This window comes from Cervus elaphus, chromosome 1 (genome assembly GCF_910594005.1).
Source record: "Cervus elaphus chromosome 1, mCerEla1.1, whole genome shotgun sequence".
In the NCBI taxonomy this organism is placed as follows: domain Eukaryota; kingdom Metazoa; phylum Chordata; class Mammalia; order Artiodactyla; family Cervidae; genus Cervus; species Cervus elaphus.
Window position 1 is genome coordinate 41,509,761 of NC_057815.1, and position 14,485 is coordinate 41,524,245.

A 14,485-nucleotide genomic window follows, 5' to 3' on the forward strand; every position below is an offset into this window, starting at 1 on the left:
CCTTTTGTGGAAAATCACTCCTAATTCATGGGGTTTTTAGGAGAATCAACTATCATAAATATATAGAGGGAAACTTCCCTGGTGGTCCAGTGGCTAAGACTCTAAGCTCCCAATGCAGGGGGCCAGGGTTTGATTCCTGGTCGGGGAACTAGATCCCACATGCCACAGCTACATGATACCACATACTGCAACTAAAGACCTGGCGCAGCCAAATAAACAATTTTTAAAAATAAATACATGCATACATAGAGGGACCTGGATTAAAATCTGTACATAATATGCATTCAAGTATTAATTTTCTCCCTTGCAGCACTAAAAGCATATAAATAATAACATGCTGCTTTCCAAATCACTTTCACAAGATTAGGAGGGTTGAGAATAGAATTAGGGTTTCCAAAATGGATTAACTTCAGAGTTAAAAAGAGAAAATTATAGTTTTAAGTGTCTTGGTTGGTTGAGTAAGCATGTACAGTTCAGTCTCTGGAAGTTGGACATATCTATGTTTATGGTGCAAACCTACGTGTCCAATGACAACCGTCTCACCACTTCACAAAGTTGTTATTATTCCACTTTACAGATGGTCAGTTTACTTGACCAGTCTGATAATTGGCTCAGACAGCTAGGACGTGGTGAATTTGGAAGCAAATCCAGGCCTTTCGATCTCCAAATCAAGTTTCCCAGACTTTAGAGAATCCCAATGTCTGTGGTCTATTTGTTTGTTTGTTTTTTAAAGATACTAATGGTTTTTCTTTCTAAAATTTAAAGTATATATGTAAGAAAAACACTAAAATATTTATACCATTGCTATGCAACAATCTGCTTGAGAAATTGTGTGCATTCCCAAGCTTTCTGCAGAATGCAAGCACTCTTTGAGAACACTGTAGGAGCTCACTGAGAAAGAAAACTTATTCCAGGTGGCATTTTTTTCTTCTAAAATTCATTTAAAACCATATATGGGGGACTTCCCTGGTGGCTCAGTGGTTAAGAATCTGCCTGTCAACACAAGAGACACAGGTTGGATCCCTGGGCTGGGAAGATCCCACATGCCTCAGCGCAACTAAGCCTTTGTGCCACAACTACCGAACCTGTGCTCTGGAGCCCAGGAATTATGACTACTGAACCCACGTGCAGCAACTACTGAATCCCATGTGCTCTAGACCCTGGCTCCGCAATAAAAGAAGCCACTGCAATGAGAAGCCAGCACACCGTAATGAAGAGTAGCCTCTGCTCACCGCATCTAGAGAAAGCCCTCTAGACAACAAACACCCAGCACAGCCATAAAAACACAAAAACAAAAAAACCTTGCAATAGTGATAACTGGTACTCTACGAATAATTGCTAAAATTATTATTATTAATCTATTGTAGCTTTTTTTAACACTCTAACTTACTTTACATGAATAGGTGTCTAATTAGATAGCAATCCCCAGATAGGCAGGAACATATTTGTTTAATTCACCATTATCCAGGTCTTAACACTGTGTCTGGGATATCATAAATGCTCAGTACATATTTCTTAAATAAATTAATGCTTCCCCACTAATTATGGTTTCCTTGAGGCCAAGAACTTCTGTATGTTCAGAGCATTTCTTTATCACTTTATTTCAACATGTCCAGAACCTAATACAGTGCTGGTACCTTGTAGCACTCAGCATATACTGGCAAAAGTAAAGCAAAAGAAAGACAGGAAAGTTTTATCCAAAAGTTTATATTCTCTATTCTGAGCATTCAGTCAAACACAACTGGTGCTCAAGGGCTGCCATCCAAAATCTAAGTTTGTTCTGAGCAGTTTATCTTGCAGAAATGTGACAATCCCAAGGCACTTCTTAAGAAGCCAAAAGAAAAGTGAAGGGTTTGCTGAGCCATCAAGCACCCTCCAGAAACTTGAGTACATAGGTCTCTGTGCCTGCCAGGAAACAGAAGGATGGGAGAAGGGCATGGGAAGGGGTACCTGGCAAAGATCTCGTTTGGACCTCGATACAAGAGAAAGGAAAGATGAAAGAGTCTCAACTATCATTAAATCATGACCCCAAGACTGCATAAGAGTTAAAAATAGTTTCTCCAAAGAGGTAGTTTAATCTCATTCTCTCGCCAGGACAAGTGGGAAGCCATTGATTCTATTTTTTCACTACTGTTATAACAAATAACAAGATGCAAATAACAAGGCGTCTAACAAGGCGCTTTGTAACCAAGTTTCTAGGGAAAATAAAGCCTTTTAAAAATGCTCCTGTCCCCTCTTTCTACTTCTTTTAACCTTGTGTACCAGAGGTTTCAGAAAGGGTAATTAAGCAAGAAAAAAAGAAATAAAAGGCATCCAAATTGGAAAGGAAGAAGTAAAACTTGCAGATAACATGATCTTGTATATAGAAAATCCTAAGGAATCCACTAGAAAACCATCTGCTCTAATAAGTTGAGCAAGGTTGCAAGTTACAAGACAATTATACAAAAATCAATTAGATTTCCATACATCAGCAATGAAAATTCTGAAAATGAAATTAAGATAACAGGCCATTTATAATAGCATCCAGAGAAATAAAATACTTAGACATACATTTAACAAAAGAAATGCAAGACAAAAAGTCACATATCGTATGATTCCAAATACATGAAGTGTTCAGAATAGGCAAATCAATAGGAACAGAAAGGAGAGGAGTGGTTGACTAGGCCTGGCCACATCGGGCCAGAGGGAGCAATGGGGTATGGCTACCACTAGATGCAGCATTCCCCTTTAGGGTGACAAAAATAGTCAAAACTTAGGTTGTGATGATGAGAGCACAAGTCTGAGAATATTCTAAAAACCCTCACACTGTACACTTTCAATAGGTTAATTTTATGGTATGTCAATTATATCTCAATAAAGGTGCTCATCTTTTTCGTATTAAAGGAAAACTCAACTGGAAAAAATTCTCTACCAACAGTGAACCGCTAAAAGGAGTTCAATAAAGAGGCGTGGGGGGTGGAATCAAGCTCTTCATGCAATCACCAAGGTCTCTGTAGGAAGAGCTACTTCCAGGGAAGCCAGTGGGAAGGGTTAGTCTGAACTACCCTCTGAGCTGTAGAATCCGGATTCAGAGTCAGTTTTATTTCTATAGCGAACACACACTGCTGGGGAAAGGACTGTATGAGAAATAGCTCAGGGAGGGAGACTTTCACAGGAGAAGGAAAGAAAATGTCTATTTCCATTCATCTCTTCTATTGAACAAGAGCTCTCAAAGACTTCCTTGGTGGTCCAGTGGCTAAGAATCAGCCTGACAACGCAGGGAACACAGGTTTGACCCCTGGTCCGGGAGGACTCCACATGCCCCGGAACAACTAAGCCTGTGCACCGCAACTAGTGAGCCTGCGCTCTCGCACGTGCTCTGCAACAAGTCACCGCAGTGAGAAGCCGGAGCATCGCAACTGGAGGAGCCCCCACTCACCACCTCTAGAGAAAGCCCGCACGCAGCAACGAAGACCCAGCACAGCCATAAATAACTAAATAAAACCCCAAAATATAACCCACCCTAAAAAATAGTCCTCAAAGATTTAAAAAAAAAAAAAAAAAAAAACCTCATTTCATAGGCAATGATTGAAATGGGCCACACAGCTGAGCCCGCTGATTCTTGGGAAAACTGGCAAACTTGCCCTAAAGTCCCTGAAGAATCCCTCATGGTTATAAAAAGCGCAGCTGATTCTGCGGCAGTAACAATGTCTGCTTGTTTCTGTCTAACCCTTGTTGATAGACCCCAAGGGTTGTTGATTGCAGTCTCACTTGGAGGTAGTCTCATGAGCTGAATTACGCTCAGCAACCGTGTGTTTACATAATACCCTGTATGTTGGAGGAAGTCATCAAAAAGATGTGGCTGCTGGTTGGCCCTCCAAGTGGGCAACTGGAGGCTTCTTGCTCCCTCCGCTATCCTTGGAATGCACACTCTGCCTACTGTTCCTACTGCCGGAGCTGCTCCAAGGACGCAGCCTAAGAGAGTACAGTGTTGTTGAGACTGGACTGAACATGTAACTGAACCCAGTTAAGGCCTCTCTGCAAACTTTTAAGGTTCTGGTGTGGGGTGTGGAAATCTATTCATCTTTTTTTTTTCCAGAAATTACTTGGTTATTTGTTATTTTTATTCATTTATTTTTATTATTTGGCAGTGCTGGGTCTTTGTTGTAGCACACTGGCTTCTCTCTAGTTGCCACGCACAGCACATGTGGGATCTTAGTTCCCAGGCCAGGGGTCAGACTGGTGTTCCCTGCCTTGGAAGGCAGATTCTTAACCACTGGACCACCAGGGAAGTCCCAGATCTATTTATCTTGCCTCCACCCAAGATAAGCATCTTAAGTTCCCTTGCTTATTAAACCTGCCACCTACCAACTTGGAGAGGTTGGCTTCTTTCTTCAGTCTCCCTTGCCCTCTGTGTAAGGGGGCCGATTATTAAACCAACCTTGTCAGCTTGGGGGGAGTTGAATATGCATACAGCTAAAGCTGGGGTTTCATAGAGGCAAAGATGCAGCCACAGGACCAGCTGTTCCAAGTATTTGACAGACCTAAGGAGATCATGAATTACAACTCCTCCAGGATGGGGTTTGAGGTATGAATTGGGCAAAGAACTAGAATGATATTCACTTACCTCGCCAAAATAATGGAAAGAGGTTAGCAGATTTTCCATAGAAGACAGTACAGCAAGGCTGTGCAAAGTTTATCAAAAGGAGTGGGATGAAGAAAAGATTTAAAAATACAGAGCAGACCACTTAACTTCAAGTTATAGAAACCAACAAGCCATAAACACCTCCAACATTGTGTACATAACTAGCTTCAGTGAAATGAACTCCTTGCCTTTGAGAAGCTAATCTAAATTTTTTTCCTGTAATTTGCAAAGACAATACTATGCTGTACTTGGTTCTGTAGCAAAAATTCCCTTTCCCAGGGAAATAACCAGGGCATACTTTAGCATCTGATAATAAGAAATTTATGATAAGCACTTAGGAAGAAGGACAGATGGAATATTATGGCTGATAAAAATGAATGCTAGGTAGTCGAGAGACTGAAAGCAACAGAGAAGGAAACTAGGATGCCAATTCAAATTGATGAAATGAGAACATTTTATACCAGAAAGGATCCTGGATCTTGGTTTTCAATCTCCTTACATTGCAGATGAGAAAACTGAGCCTTAAGGGATAAAGCTATGAAAGGACTTGTCTAAGCTCACACAGCTTTTAGCAGGCTTGGAATCTGAAACTACATCTTCTGACTCTCTCCTTACGAAGCCAGCACTTTTGCCTTACGATGTTTCCTCCCATGAGCAGGTCAAGAAAAGCCTAGAAACCAAAGGACCAAAGCAGCAACAAGGAAACCCCTCTCCTTACAATGATTATGCCTGGCCAGGGAGCTGAGAATCCAAGACAAAGCGAGAGTGGGCTGTGAGGTCTGCATTGGTTAGCTTAGGTTGCCAGAACAAAATAGATTGGGTGACTGACACCTCATCAATTTATTTCTCGTAATTCTGGAAGCTGAGAAGTCCAAGATTAAGATTCTAGCAGATTCCGTTCCAGGAGGAAGGGTTTCTTCCTGGCTTGGAAACAGCAGCCATCTTGCTGTGTCCTCGCTTCTCAGAAAAAAAGAGAGTGTGCTGTGGTCCCTCTTCCTGTTCTTACAAGGACACTACTCCCATCATGGGGACCCCATTCTCAGGAACGCATCTAAACCTAATTACCTCTCAAAGGCATCACACTGGGGGTTGGGGCTTCAATATATAAATATAGAGGTGGGGGACACAAACATTCAGCCCTTAAGGTCTCAGAGGCCCAAGTGAGAAAAGACCCCAAACGCAAGAGAGCAAGTTGGAAAAGGAAAGGAAAAGGATTAAGTAAAAACGGGTTGTCTTTGGTCCTCTTTCACACTTTCTGCTGAGATGGAGAGAATAAAGAGAGGTCACATGAAGGGAAGGTTGAACCTAGATTGAGAGTATGAACACTGTGAGTGTGTTAGTCACTCTGTCCTGTCCGACTCTTTGCGACCCCATAGGCTGTAGCCCGCCAGGCTCCTCCGTCCATGGAATTCCCCAGGCAAGAATACTGGAGTGGGAAAAAAAAAAAGAATACTGGAGTGGGTAGCCATTCCCTACTCCAGGGGATCTTCAAAACCCAGGGATCAAACCCTGGTCTCCGGCATTGCAGGCAGATTTGTTACCATTTGAGCCACCAGGGAAGCCCCATGAGTGCTGTAGGTGTTCCCAATGCATCAGCAGTGCAGTAATGGAAGAGACCTGCGCTGGAGTCAGTGAACAGGGCCAAGGCTCAGCTTCACGACTGAGTGTCTTGGTGACCTTGGACAGCTTGGAGCATCTCAACTGCAAAATGAGGATACTAATACCCTAAGTACAGGGTGGTTGTAAAAACTAAATGAGATAATGTTTATGAAACTGCTTTGTAAGTTATGAAGAGTTGTGTGGGTTTGTTTTGCTTAAGGTTCAGATAGTTGTTGTGAGACTGTGCTAATGTTACGGATGGGAAAGAACTGGAAAACATGGTCTCTGGTCTCCAGTATCTTGGGATCCTATAAGTGTAGATAAGGCGTGTGTGTGTGTGTGTGTGTGTGTGTGTGTGCACGCACGCTCAGTCACATCTGAGTCTTTGCGACCCTATGGACTGTAGCACACCAGGCTCCTCTGTCCATGGGATTCTCCAGGCAAGAATACTGGAGTGGGTTGCCATGACCTCCTCCAGGGGAGCCTTCCAACCCAGGGATTGAACCTGTGTCTCCTGTGACTTCCACATTGCCAGGTAGATTCTTTACCAATGAGCCACCTGGGAAACCTATAAATAAGGCTCAAAAAATTGAAAAGCTGCACAGGGTTGATCAGGGTTCTCATCTCTTCTGCTGCAGGTGTCGCAGATTTGGCTGGATGTGTCTGGTTAGCATGTAGGGTGGCTTTGAGGCAGTCTTTTTGTAAGAAGCCTGTGGTGCCTCATTTGAGAGACCTCCTCCTAGAGGACTATGGAGTCAGGTGTGATAGGCTCACCAAGAATTAGTGCCTTGCTCACCTGGGTGGAGTCCGAGTGTTGTTACTTAAATGCAACATTGCCCTAAACACTTACATGAAAACCTAGGCCTCAGAGAAATGACAAGTCTGTAGACATTGAAAGAGCTGTTTCCTTATCTTTATAATACACTGGGGTTCACACAGCCTGTTTGAGGACCCCTCTCTGAGTACATAACCCAAAGAGTGATAGAAATTACTCCCTATTCTGCTATGGACCAAGTGCTGCTTTGATCCTCAGCAGGCGCCCAGCGGAGAAACAGGAAAGACCCAGAGAACCCGGAAGAAAGAGCAAAGTCACAGCAGTGCCAGCCTGCAGAGGTGCCAGCTTCCAGCAAGGACTGCAGCACAGTGATTGAATGCAACAGAGTGCGTATTGTTCCCATCAGGGCGGTGACAGTCCCCAGCAGAAACAGCCATGCCAGGCGGCATGGTAGGAGGTGGTGTTCACAGACCAGCTCAAAGCAGCTGCAGGTCTTGATGGAGCACTGTGGATATTTGGGGGATGGAGGATGTTAGACAGCCTATGGAGCGTCCAGGAACTTTGGGGTGGAGTGGGATTTGCAGAGGACTGGGGTCCCCATATTACCGAGTGAGACATAAAAGGCCAGCAGAAAGTTCACGTAATACAGAGTCATTTCAGATAACAAGTTCAGTAGACTGGATTCACTGGCATCACAGAGGAGGTGGCCACTGGACCTTGCAGCTTTTCACCGGGCCTGTTTAAGTACTGAAAGGTGCCTCTTAGCCCACAAGTCAGAGAGTAAACATTCAAGGAGTAATTCTCCAACACCCAAAGTGCCAATTGAGTTTAAAAAGAGCCCTTTTTAACGCCACTGTGCCAGACTAAGGGCTGGGTAGGGAGACTCCCTCCCATGTAATTCTTGCCATTTGCCTATACCCAGAGCAGCCGTTGCCCCTCCTTTTTCCAAAGAAAGCCTTCTCTGTGTTCTATCTTGCCCCAGGGACCTAAAGGAGACAGAGGTCCCTTAGCTCTTCCCCTGGTGAATAGGTTGGTTGAGTCTCTTATGCCTCTGGGGAAATTCAGAAACAAGTGGTAGCTGATGTGTGGTAGATCTAAATTATCCATGGCCCTGGCCCGCTGAAGAGTTCCTGCAAAGATGGCTGCCAGGGTTGCTTAGGGAACCTGCAGCAGTAAATCTCAAGCGGTCTGTTGGTTGCCATAGGCAACACTCTATCTTCTCTGAAAACAAGAGACAGGTGTTCCCTTTGCATCTTTAATACACTGGGGATGAAGCTATGGGGGTAGGGAGAAAAATTGATTGTCCTTAATCCTGAATTCACCTTAATGAATTGGAAGCTGAATCTCCCTTAGGATTTCCTATGGTGGAAAGGATTTTTCAGTCTCCTATTTTGGAAGAGAGACAATAACCAGCAATCTAGCTAAGTGACAAGTAAACCAAAGGAAACTTAATGATGATAAAAATTTCAAGGTTTATAAGCTTGTGGCCTGGATGTAACCAAAGAAAAGGGTGTAAATCAGTACAAAGGTTCTTCATCTTTAGTGCCTGTAATAATAAGTGTAATAATCACTTAGGAAATTAGCTTAATGGATTCTAATTCAATAAGTCTGAGTTGAGGCATAGACAGCAGCAGCCTTATCTACCCTTCTTTCCAGCACTGTTAAGAGTTTGCAGGCAACTTATTCAACTGAAACTTTGAAGCCTTCAATAGACTTGTTGAAATGATTGAGGAAAAGCTAAGAAATTCATAGGGCCATAGGAGCCTAAAGACTTGATTTCCTCCTTGATTGCTGATTCTTACCCCTAATAAATGCTTTCTCTGTCCCAGATATCATCTCCTTCCACCATTGCTGAGACTGGGGGAAGTTTTTAATACACATAGAACAAAAGAGATGAAACAGCTGTTGGCAGGATTTACCAGTGCATTCTTCCTGTTGCTGTAGAATAACTACACTCTAGACTAGATCTAGATCCTGGAAATGGTGACAAGGGAGAAATTAGAGTAGCAGTTAAATTCAGAAAATTCAGGTTGCAGTCCTCCTCTAAGTATGTAAGGGTGAACTTCAGGCTTCTGGTGGCGGTATATACTGCCCTCATGGCCTTCAAATCACAAAGCCCTTGATCAAATTATTATAAGATTAATTCTGACCGCATCCTCTACTTAGTTCTGGTTACTGGTTATCTTAGCTCAGACTGCCATAACAAAACACCATATGGATGACTTATACAACAGGATTTTTAAAAAATTGAGTTGTAGTTGATTTACGATGGTTCAGGTATACACCAAAGTGATTCATATATATATTTCTTTATTCTTCAGATTTTTTCCATTATAGCTTATATAAGATATTGAGTGTAGTTCCCTGTGCTATATAGAAGGTCCTTGTTTTTTCTCTTTTATATATAGCAATGTGTGAATGTTAATCCCCAATTCCCAATTTACCTCTCCCCCTTCCTTTCCCCTTTGGTAACCTTAAATTTGTTTTCCATGTCTGTGAGTCTATTTCTATGTCTGTGAGTTTTGTAAATAAGTTCATTGGTAACATTTTTCTAGATTCTACATATAAGTGATGTCAATAGTCACTAAGTCGTGTGCAACTCTTGCGACCCCAAGACTATAGCCTGTCAGGCTGCTCTGTCCATGGGATTTCCCAGGCAAGAACACTGAAGTGAGGGAGTGGGTTACCATTTCCTTCTCCAGGGGATCTTCCTGACCCCGGGATTGAACCCATGTCTCCTGCTTTGGCAGGGGGATTCTTTACAGACTGAGACCCATACATACAACAAAAATTTATTTCTTACAGTTCTTGAGACTGGAAGTCCAAAATCAAGTTACTAGCATGGTAAAGTTCTGGTGGAAGCTCTCTTCCTGGTTTGAAGAAGGCAACCTTCTGGCTGTGTCCTCAGATGGCAGAAAGCCAGTGAGCTCTAGTCTCTTCCTCTTCTTATAAGGACACTAATCCAATCATAAGAGTTCTGGCCACAAGACTTCATCTGAACCTAATCACTTTCTGAAAGCCTAGTCTCCAAATATCACATTGGGAGTCAGGGCTTCAACATGTGGGAAACACAAGAGTTAATTGCTTTATTTATTTAAATTCTCAGAGTCCCATTCTGCCCAGAACACTTTCCCCAGTCTCTACCTTTTAAAACTTTTTATTGTGGAAATTTTCAAACACAGAAATGTAGAGAGATAGTACAATGACACCCTGTTTGCCTATAATCCAAATCAATTATCACCTCTCTGCCACTTTTTTCATTGGTCCCAACTCCCAGTATAAAACAAGGGGTTTCTTTGAAGGCAGAAGCTGTTTGTATGGCATCTCTAGCATCAGGTAAAATGCCTGGCTCATGGGCACTTAAGAAGTTGTTGCTGAATCAATCCATTATGGAAATAGCACTGTACTACTGTGCTAGATGTTACAGGATGTACCAAGATAAATTAGACCCTGTTCCTGCCCTCAAGGAGTTTATAATCTAGAGAGGAACTAATGGAGTCTACCTCAAGGTGGGTCAGAAACACCTGCCAGAAAGAGGGTGCTGATTTCACTGACACTGTAAATACCTAGGAGTCTATTCCCTGGGGCACAATCAGACTTTAATCAAGGAGTTACTTTCCTACCAAAGGAAAAGACTCTTGTTCTCTTCATCTCTACCAGAGAGGTGGCAGGAACACCAAGGGTTCAGATAAGCGGTCAGAACAGAAACCAGCAAGGTCGGATGAAAAGAGAACTCAAGAAGTGATAATATGAGCAAACCTCTTCTGAAACAAGGTGGCCAGAGGCTGGGTCCTTAAAAGGACAGGTAAGCAATGGCACATAAGGAGGTGGCCCTGATGCCAGAGGTCACATCCTAGCCTAGATTGGATAGAACAGGAATAGCAGGTTAAAATAGAAAGTGAAGTCAGAGAATTTGAAAGAGATGGGGGACAGGCAGAGGAGATGAGAAGTTTTCAGGCCATGTAAGCTTAAAGGGGCTTCCCTGATAGCTAGATGGTAAAGAGTCTGCCTGCAATGCAGAAGACCCGAGTTCGATCCCTGGGTTGGGAAGATCCCCTGGAGAAAGAAATGGCAACCCACGCCAGCATCCTTGCCTGGAGAATTCCAAGGACAGAGAAGCCATGCAGGCCACAGTCCATGGATGTGAGAGTTGGACCATAAAGAAAAACTGAGCACCGAAGAATTGATGCTGTTGAACTGTGGTGTTGAAGAAGACTCTTGAGAATCCCTTGGACAGCAAGAAGATAAAATGAGTCAATCCTAAAGAAAATCAGTCCTGAATATTCATTGGAAGGACTGATGCTGAAGCTCCAATACTCTGGCCATCTGATGTGAGGAACTGACTCATTAGAAAAGACTCTGATTCTGAGAAAGACTAAAGGTAGGAGGAGAAGGGGAATACAGAGGATGAGATGGTTGGATGGCATCACCGACTTGATGAACTTGCGTTTGAGCAAGCTCTGGGAGTTGGTGATGGACAGGGAAGCCTGGCATGTTGCTGTCCATGGGGTCACAAAGAGTCAGACATGACTGATCATCTGAACTGAACTGACTGACTTTGTGGACATCCCTTCAAATCAAGGTGTAGATCTAATACATCCTTTTCTAAGGGTGGGTAAAATTTCATGTATGAATGGTCCACAGTTTATTCAAACATTCCCTGTGGACAGTTATTCTGCTTGCATCTGGCTTTTGCCATTATAAACAATGCTGCCGAGCACACCCTTCTGCTTATTTCCTCCCACACTGGTGCTTTTATTTCTGTTATGAAAGGAGGATTCAGTTGGTGGCTAGGAGTACAAGCCCTGAATTCAGACAGCCTAGATTTGAAACCCAGTTCTGCACTTGCGATGTGTGTCTCCTTGAGTGAGTCACATGACTCTCTGTGCCAGCAGTTTCTCATCATTCCCTACAAAAAATAAGGATAATAATAGTACCTACCTCACAGGGTTGTTGTGAGGATTAACTGAGATAATGCATTATTGTGCACGGAACAGAATCTGGCACTAATAAATACTCAATAATTGTCACCTTAACCTGCTATGAGATAGATCCCTGGCAGTGATACTGCTTGCTTGAAGGGTGCATACATTAAATTTTTAAATGTTTTTTAATTCAATCTTTCTATTTTTAAATATATTTTATTGATGTATAGCTATTTACAATGGTGTGTTAATTTCTACTGTACAGCAAAGTGATTCAGTTATACATTTGTTGTTGTTGTTTAGTCCCTAAGTTGTGTCTGACTCTTTGAGACCCCATGGAATGTACCCCACCAGGCTCCTCTGTCCATGGGATTTCCCAGGCAAGAATACTAGAGTGGGTTGCCATTTCCTTCTCCAGGGGATCTTCTTGACTCAGGGATAGAACTCATAACTCCTGCCTTAGCAGGCAGATTCTTTACCACTGAGCCACCAGGGAAGCCTCAGTTGTATATATATATGTATGTATATGTATATATATACACACATGCACATAATTTTTCATATTCTTCAGGATATTGAATCTAGTTTCCTGTGCTATTCAGTAGGATTTTGTTGTTTATCCAGCATTCTAAATTTTAACAGATGCTTCCAGATTGCTTTCAAAAAGTCAACATGCTTCATATTTCAACCACTTAGAGTCCTTCCCTTTTTACTCACTGTCAGCAGTAGGCATTATTACTCTTTTTAGTTCTCGCCAATTTGATAGGTATAAATGACAGCATTGTACTTGAATCTGCATTTCTGACTGCTGAGAAAATGAGCATCGGTTTATATGTTTTCTTGTCATTTATATTTGCTCTTCTGTGAATTGTCCATTCATATCTTTTGTCCACTTTTCTATGTGCTGTCTTTTTGTTATCAAATTGTAGAAGTTCTTTACACTTATACTTCATAGTCCTTATATGTTCTTTCTACTGCAAAAACTTTTATTAAAATATTAACAGTCTCTTTGTTTAGGTAACCTTTTCCACAGTTTTTGAGGGGTTTTTGGTATTGTTAAATCTATCCTTTTTAGCTCCTAGGCCTTCTGTCTTGATTTACTGGTTATAACATTTAGTAGGTAAGTGTGTGTGCATGTGTGTGTGTGTGCATGTGTGTGTTTGTGTGTAGGTGCCTAAATTTTCTCTTATAACTTTTATTATTGTTTACTTTTAAGCAGAATTTATTTGCACATGATGTGAAGTAATAACTTTATTTTCCCATTAGACCACTTATTCAACAGGCCACTTTTCTCCAATAAATTCAACTAGCATTTTAATGTATAAAATTATCATATATTTTGGATATATTTCTAGGTACTCTCTACTGTTCTCATATATTTTATTACCAAGGTTTTACAATAAAATTTCTGTTATAGCTAGTTTATCACTGTTGCTCTTTTTCATGACTTTATTGACTATTTTATTATTAATTTTTTGGCCACAATCACGCAGCATGAAGGCTCTTAGTTCCAGCCAGGGATTGAACCCATACCCCCTGCATTGGAAGCACAAAGTCTTAATCACCGGACTGCCAGAGAAGTCTGTTGGCTATTTTTAAATATTTTTTCTCCCATATAAATTTTAAGATAATAAAATTAAAATTAGAAACTCTGTTATAAAATGTCACGAAGTTTGCAATTATCTCCAACAAAGAATGCATATTCATACATATAGAACCTTCCAAAGGTATATACAAAAACACATGCTTGTTCACTGCACCATTTGCAGTACACATTATAATCTAATATATTCTAGTACACAAGCAATTTTATTTTCATATAGGAAGCAGAAGAGGATATATTTATTTTAATATGTAAATAAGACAAAATATTAACAATTGTAGAATCTAGGGTGCATTTTTTTTTGTTTGAACTATTCTTGCAACTTTTCTATAAGTTTGAATTCTTCTAAATAAACAACTTGGGAGGAATGAAATAATAAATCATCTGGGGATGTAGATGGGGAGATAATACAAATAAAATACAACCATAAGTTGATAATTACTTAAGCTGGATGATAGGGACATAAGGGCTCACTGTATTATTCTATTTTGTGTATTTTTATAATAATAAGTTAATTTTTTAATTTAGGTAGGATTTTCATTGGAACTCCATTTAATTTATGTAGTAAGTTGGTGACATCTTAGTTGTGTTAAGTCTTCCTATCCAAGAGCATAGTACATCTCTTCTTTTATTTGAGTCTGTTTTTTTGTCCTTTGGTAAGATTTATCTTAGGCTTCATATTGGTCATTCGCTGCTCCAATTAGTATTTGCTAAGGTTCTTACCACAGGTCAGGCATCATTCTTGAGGCCTGGCATCCATCAGTGAGCAAAAGGAAAGAGCTCTGTCTTTTTGAAGCTTAATACTAATGAGGGGAATCCAACAATAAGCTATGAAAGTAATAAAGAAACTAACAATATAATATGGTAGAAGATGTCAAATGTGATGGGTAAAAATAATTACAGCAGGATGAAGGATTCAGTAGTACAGGGAGTGGGTGGTCAGCAAAAGCTTTATTGAT